The sequence below is a fragment of the Apis mellifera genome (assembly GCF_003254395.2).
Source record: "Apis mellifera strain DH4 linkage group LG9 unlocalized genomic scaffold, Amel_HAv3.1 GroupUN_41_associated_to_Group9, whole genome shotgun sequence".
In the NCBI taxonomy this organism is placed as follows: domain Eukaryota; kingdom Metazoa; phylum Arthropoda; class Insecta; order Hymenoptera; family Apidae; genus Apis; species Apis mellifera.
This window is the reverse complement of record NW_020555797.1, coordinates 25,362-33,782: the sequence shown is the minus strand read 5'-3', so window position 1 is coordinate 33,782 and position 8,421 is coordinate 25,362.

The window sequence follows — 8,421 nt, the reverse complement described above, 5'->3', positions numbered from 1 at the left end:
TGCTTTTATTGTTTATTTGTTAAGTAATTCATAACATATCAAGATATCAATATGATGATATGAATATTGATGTAAAAGGATATTTTTAAATAAATTTCATTTTTATTTCCATATGTTAGATTATATTTTTTATTTTAAATGATTTCATTATTCCTTTATCATTTTTAATTAACAATTTTAGAAAAATAATAATATTTTCTATAACAAAGAGGTAAAATATATTTTTATTTATTTTTATTTTATTTTATTTAAAAATTGCTTTATTATAATTCTATTTTGAGTTAATTTTTGTACTAAATTAATTTTAATTCTTTATTTTTATTATATTCGTTATTAATTTTTATCAATTTATCGGATTTCATAGGAATTTTCAATAAAATTATAATATATAATATTTAAATTTTCGCGCGATTTAATATAAGAAATCTTAACATACGATTCAGTCAATCAGAAAGTTGCAACAACGCAGTAACGAGACAAAGCAATGCACATTTTAGGACGCATGGCGCCAGTTTACCATCGAAATTCGTGGATACAGGACATATATTACCGGTATAAGTGCGTAATAATAATAATTTTGTGTAAATTTATCGATATTGCGGTATCATTTATTAAATATCAATAGCCTATTTAATTATTACACATTTATATAATCGTGTATAAAGTAATATTTCAAACTTAAATAGTTTTTTACATTTTTTTATCATTTCTATGTTGCACGTTTATATGACAGTTATTAGTTGTTTGTATCATAAACATTTGAATGAGAATTTCCTTTCAAATATTGTTTTATTTCAATATTACTTGAATCTATATTTATTCTACGATTTTGATTTTCATTTGTACAGATTATACTCGATTATAACTTAACAAGTGATAGCCGATCTGGTTACGAATATGGAAAGCTGGTAATGTATTCAGTGTGACAGAGTAGACATATTTAGAATAATTCAAATATGTCATTTCTAAATCTACATCTATAAATTTGTGTATGTTATATTTTTATTTTTGAAGATTGTTGGCATAACGTATAATTTTTACGATAATCTTTACTAGGAAATTGGAGATTCGTATTCGTGCATGCTAGGCTTTTGTTGATCACTTATCGAACATTTCTCCCCCCCCCCCCCTCCTACGTCATTACTTTCGATAATCGAAATTGTAATGACTTGCTTTCCGCCATTTTGTCGTTGAAAATCGCGATAATTAGAACCTTCTTTTCGCAACAGATACGTGACTATTTCTTACATAAAATTTACTTACTCAAGAATTAATTTATAGATAATCAATAAAATGAAAGATAGCAATCAATAAGGTAAGTAAAAAATATGGAAAAAGAAATTAGTTGTTATTTATTGTAATCTTATTTTCTATTATTGCATTTTATTGCTTCTTTTGTATAGTGTATTTCAGGTTCATCATTTAACATTTCAACAACATAACAATGAAAAGATTTTATGTAATTTTATATTTATATTTAATTTCTGGTAGGTAGTTTGAAGAAATTATTGAATTTTTATATATTAAAGTTTAAGATTTTTTGATGAAAATATAATAAATTTGAAATATTTTCAGAATATTTTATACTGGGATCAAAAAATTATATATTTTAAAATGCTAAAAGATTGGAGATTTTTTGAAATATGTTTATAATTTTGTGAATGTATATAATTATTGTGTATATAATTTGTACTAATTATATGAATAAATTAATGAATGTAACATAGATAAATGTAAAATAAGTGGATGAAATAGTGGAACGTTTTGTAATGTTATAGAATATTTATTTTGCTTATTTGATTTATATATGTATTTTATTTTGAAGGTATAAATAATTTTTCATTTTCATGAGAATGAAAATGTAAAATTTTCTGTATATTTATGCGGAGGATCACCTGGGAAATCATTAATATACAATATATAATCATGTCATTTTGTAGCTAATAGTAACGATATAATTATATTTTATAAAAATAATATGAGTTACTTATTCGCTATTTTATATTTTTGTAGATAGAAAGTTAAGAAGATGATGAATATCATTTTTCATTTCAATCTCTAAAATATAAGTGCAGCTTTACCTCATGGTTTTTGAGTAATTTAATTTTGTGTACGTATTTAAATTATGGCATGCTAGATGGTATTTGATGTATTTTGAGGTCGATATTTCAGAACATGTAGCATAAAATCCAATAAGATGTCATATCTATACCATTTCTAAAAGAACATTAATTATTCATCACTCTTGTAATGATGAAATATATATCAATATTCGAAAAAATATACTTTAAATATTTATAAATAGAACACGTATTTTTTAAATACGAAATTTATATTATACAAAAAACCGAACACGTTATTTTAGGATAGGGATGTAAAGCTGATGTAACTTTTCCTCAATAGGTAATCTCCGCTTAGTAGACAAAGTCCAGCAACTCAAGGCAAAGTGAGTGAATCGTTCGTTCATTGATCAATGATTATTATCTTCAAAATTATAGTGATTTAAAATCTTAATCTTAATTAAGGTGCTTAATCAGATTTTAAAATAAATATATTCATTTCTATAGAAATATCGTTTACAATGATCTTACCGAAAAATGTAATAAATTAATTTTAAAAAATCGTTTTACCAAAATAAAAAAAAATATTAAAATAGTATACATAATAATTTTATAAATATGACTATTATTTTTCAAACGGTTAATATAATATTATCAAGGAATATGTTGAATGATAATAATAAAAGAGGCTTTCGTTTATTAATAGGAAATGATGTTTATTATACAGTATACATATCTATTAATTCATTTATTTTATTTCTATTATAAATTTTATATTAATAATTATATTACGCTTTGCCGTGCGACGAATGCCTTGATCAGTGTGCGCTTATCTATAATAATCTTCGTAAAAAGTACAAAAATTTCTGCTTTTTTTATTTTGTTTATTTGTTTATTTTCGATTCTTTTCCACGCTTTAATCCACATTTTCTTTCATCAACTCTTCATTCTTCCTCCTAAAACATTGATCATCGTGACTTTATATCACCAAAGAGTATCCAAAATATGTTGCGTTGAAAACGGTATAATCATTCGGTATATACAAATACCAGTACTGTCGAAGTTAAAGTAATTGGTTATTATTCAGTAATTATTCATTTTTTTTCTTTCACACTGCTGCCTTCGCGCCATCTGTGATCGCGTTACTAATTTTTTCAAAATTTTCTTTCTCTCGAAATACTTCAAGCTAGGAATAGTATCCCTTATCAATTATTTTTATAATATGCGTAATAATATAAATATCGCTAATATAGCTATAATAATTAATTTTCTTCCGTTTCATTAATGATAAATTATCCGAATGGTACATTTTCTCTGCTAATAGCCATGTCTTTTATAGCTAATTATGTAGTCTACATGCGAGCTTCAAGTGAGATAAAGTACGTTGTACACAGAACTTTTCGGCTCGGCGTAGTTTCTTTCTTTCTTTCTTTCTTTTTCTCGTAATATAACGAAAAGATATACGAAAAAGACGAAGAGAATCTAACCAAGAAAAAACAAGAAAAGAATTATATTCGACGAATACGTTTATATTCGAGGAAAACGTTTGTAGCACGAGTAAATGCGAATATCGAATACCCTTGATTCGTTTAATCGATTCGTGACATTGTTGTTTCATGGCGATTAATTATTCTTATTTCTTTTTTTCTTTCTATCGAATGCTCGTATCGATCGAATCGATTGACGAATCGACTCGATGACCGAAGAAATTTCAAGAGCATTCTTCCTGTGAAATGAAAGCTGAGAATTCGTGGCTCGACAAAAGTAACCGTTTGCAAATAAAAAAGCGTTACGTTAAAATTTTGCGGAGAAACGAAAGAAACGAAAGAAAAAAAGAACTTTTATCAACGACACGCAAAATTATTTCATCCACAATCCTCGACAAAACCGAAATTCTTCGCTTGGTGATCTGTATTCAAAGATCTCATAAATAGAAACAAATTGACGAATCTCTTTTATAGATTCTTCAAACTAGAACAATATTATTTATCTTTGAATTATGTGTTTGCGCTGGAATATATCACTGTTAGGATCGGTTCAGTTAATCTGAAGGACGTAAGAAATATACAATATGAATGTCGGTTAAACTCTCAAAGCAGTTTTTCTTAGAAAACTATTCCTTGTTTAGGCTTAATAAAGATTCGCGCGCGATAAGAAGAAAAGAATTTTTTATATGATAAATTTCTCCAAATAATCTGTTTATAAGATTTGTATATATCTCGCGAATAATAAGTATTCACGAATAGACACTTTTGATCGATTCTAAATATATATAAAATAAACACAAAAATTGATATAAAAATTGATATAAATTTTTGTGTTTATTTTCTTTAAATATATTAAACAATTAATAATTTAAATTCATTAATAATTTAAGTGAATAGCAAAGAATAAATTGGAAACAGAAAACAACAGTTATAAAACAATTTTTTATTATCTATATCTAATGTAAATTTCAATTTTTTGTAACTTAATAAATGAAGTTTCAATTGACATTTTTGTATTTATTTGATTTCTAGAATTGAAAATTCAAAGTTTCTCAAATATAATTATATTAATTATATTATATATCTTGGGTTGTTAAATTTACTATATATGAATTTACTTGAAAAAAAATTCTATAAAATAGATAAATTAATGAAAAAATAAAAAGAAATTATCTTGCTTGTTATGTTTGAAAAATTATTTTGTTAGATTTTATTTCATTAATGATTTTAGTAAAAAAATAAATAAAAACAATAAAAAAATTAAATAAAATTAGTTTTATTTATATAAAAATACTATAATATTATGTCAGTGTTGTTTCAATGATAAATATAATATAAATAATCAAATAACATGTTAATTCTATCATTCAATTAACCATGTATATAACCAAACAATACATATTTAGTTTTTAATATTAAATTTTTCTATATTTGAAAATATAGAAATTATAAAATTATAATATTATAAAATTTAAAAAATTAAAATTGGATATTGTAAAAAATTGATATCTTCTTCGTTTTATAATATATTTTAAACAAACAAAATATTTTATTTATTTTTATAAAAATTTATTTTTTTATTAACAATAATATATTTTATATTTTATTTCTGTTCTAGAATTTATGATACTTTTTTCAATATGTATTATTTATTCATTCGATAGTTTAATTATTTACATAGGATATTTATACAATAGTTGTTTTTTAGTCGTAATTTAATTTGAAAATTTAAATTCATAATATATAGTGGCGTGCAAAGGCTACAGATTTCTTTAATTTTTCTTCCAAAACAATTAAATAATATTACGCAGTATTAATTGTGTTGGTAGTAATTGCTAAATCGCAAAATCGCAAAATCGCAAAATAGTTCAAAAGATTATTGAAGTACGTAAAATTGTTATAAAATTGTCTTTTAGTTATTTTATGAAATTATGCTGATTCTTATAAGTCCAGCGATGTAAATTGTGATACATGAGAATGGCAATGATTTATAGGAACTTGATTTTTTAAAATTTCTTCTTTATTTTTATCGATCATGTAGCGATCATGTCTCTTTTAGATGTTACAATTCCTGATATAAATTAATCATAATTTCTTTTTTTCGCTTCAAGCTAAGCGAGAGTATTTTTGTTACGCGTTATAGATTTAAGATATATTATTATTAGATGGATGTGTAAATAATATTAAGGTGAAGGATAATAATATTAAGGATGTGTAAATAAATTAAGTTAGATTTAAGCTTCATTGTTTGACAACGCGATATGAAATTAATTGGGCGATTAATTATTGCAAAAGATCATTATAAAAACAATTGTATATTAATTTAATAAAATAATAATAATTTTCGAATTAATTTTTTCTTTTCAGATTTTTCAGATTTATTTAATTTTTATTTCTTATTTTTTCTTCTTTCGTTTCTTTCATAATTTGTTTAACATTAATTACATTAATTACAATTTATTTCAAATATCAATTATTTATATTTTACATTTTTCAAAATTCATTTATATTAATTATTAATTTTAATGTTTCGTACTTTATTTATGTGCTTTTAATTTATTTAATTTTTTATTTGTTATTTTTTAGCTTTAGGTGGATCTCGATGCGTAGTTATCTCTTCTGGTAATTGGCATCATTTTTCAAAATTTTTTAAAATCTTCTCTTAAAAAAAGTATATGAAAAATATTTTATTAGAAAAATTCAATAATTTTCATTAGCAATTTTTTTTTTTTTTTAGAAAAGATGTCAAGCTAAAAATTTTATTTTACTTGAACTATGCTTTAATTCATTCTTATACGTTCTAGATTCCCCTAATTTAATGAACTTTCGTATTTTTTTTCTTTTTTGTATTACACTTTTTACTTTTTATTATTTATTTAATTTTATTTTAAATTATTTATTGCGTTTTTAACTCTCTCAAATTCGATTAATTTTTATGCTTAATTCCTATTATATTTTTTTATAAATGAACATTTAGGATTTCAATGTAAATAGAAAACTATAATTAATATTATATTATATATATATAAAATATATATATAATATATATATATATATATTATATAACTATAATTAATATTATAATATATATTATATTTTTTAATTTTCGCACGGTTTCTTTTTTGTGGAATATCATCGTGACAAAATTTATTGCCAGTGCAAGTATTTTTTCAATTACGCGGTAACTAATTTTATCTATTCCCACTTTATTATGGAATTTATAGACTTTATTAAATTATTTAATAAATATTAAATATTATAGATATTAAATAGATATTAAATATTGTGATAACAAAATCAATTAATCTTCCGAGTTTTTTTATATTTTTTCCTTCGATCGACAGTTTATTGTTGAGGTTACTAGTATTATTCGTATTGCGCGTATTATGAACTTCTCAATCTCAGTCAAGATTTTAATCGTTATCGTTTATTTTAATATAATTTTAATTTATAAAACGGTGATAAAACAGTCCGTAGCAAATGAATAATCTGTAATTGTTTTTCACGTAAAATAGCATTTAAAATATCTTAATAAAATTACAATTGAATAATTATAGTTGAATCGAAAACTAATATCACAGAAATTTAAAATTTAGTTTTAGTTTATAAAAATATATCAATTATTACGTTTACAATTATCGTAATAAATTGTTAAAGGCGATAAAACAATAAAAATAGTAAAGATACATCAATTTTTTATCGTAAATTATTACGATGTTATAAATTTATTCTAAAATTAAAAAATTCTTAAAATTATTCGTCATTGTACTCCATAAATCAGATTTGGCACAATTGGTAGAAAACATATGTTTTCGTCCAACTTCATGGATGAATAGTGGCAGTGATCTTCTCTACATATGATGCGATAGAGCGGTCATTTCTCAATGAACTTACATGTCGAGAAGATCGATGATATTTTAACTAAATTTTTATAATATCGAGATTTTTTAATCATTTATTGTAAATAATGAAATAAAATTTATTTAACATTATATATGTCGTATATTATTTTATTTTTTAATTAATACTTACATATCACATCATTTATTTAATCATTTGCACATTCATTTATTTAAATATTTATTTTATAACGTATTTCTTAATATAAATATATAATTTTCATTCATTTATTTATTCTTTTACCTTTTATTTATTTCTTTTTTTAATTTATAATTTAATTATCTTAATATATATTTTGTTTATTTATTCATTTATTCTTTTATCTATTTATTTCTAAATTTATTTTTTGATTTATTCTTTAACTTATACTCATTTATTTTTTTTTCATCCATTCTACATTTATTTTTTGATTTATTTTTTAATTTTTTAATTAAATGTACGTCTCAATATACTCAATATCTCCTCGCTGGTAAGACTCGATAATCGGTTTCCAATTCTTTCTTTTAAAATTTTGTCCATGTAAAAAGAAAATATTTTATTAAAAAGTTTTTAAAATATTTTAAAACATAAAAATATTTCGTCATTTATTATGATGGAAATTGATGACAAGTCAAGAACTACGCGTATGTGCATTCCAATCTAAATCTTGCATGATTATTTTTCTCAAATATTACATATACTGGATTGTATGTAAAATTTTTACAATATTTTAATAATGCTCTCTCTAATTGCAATTCTTGCTATAAATTAATTATGTAATTTCTTTTTTTCGCTTTAAGTGAAATGAGAATATTTTTGTTACGTGTTATAAATTTAAAATTTACATTACTATTAATTATAATAAATAAATTGAAATAAATGAAAATAATATTTAGGTATAAATTAAGCTTCATTGTTGTCACAACATTGTTGTGAGATTAATAATTGCGAGCGATAAATTGCTATTGTAAAACTAATTTAAATAATCATTTCAT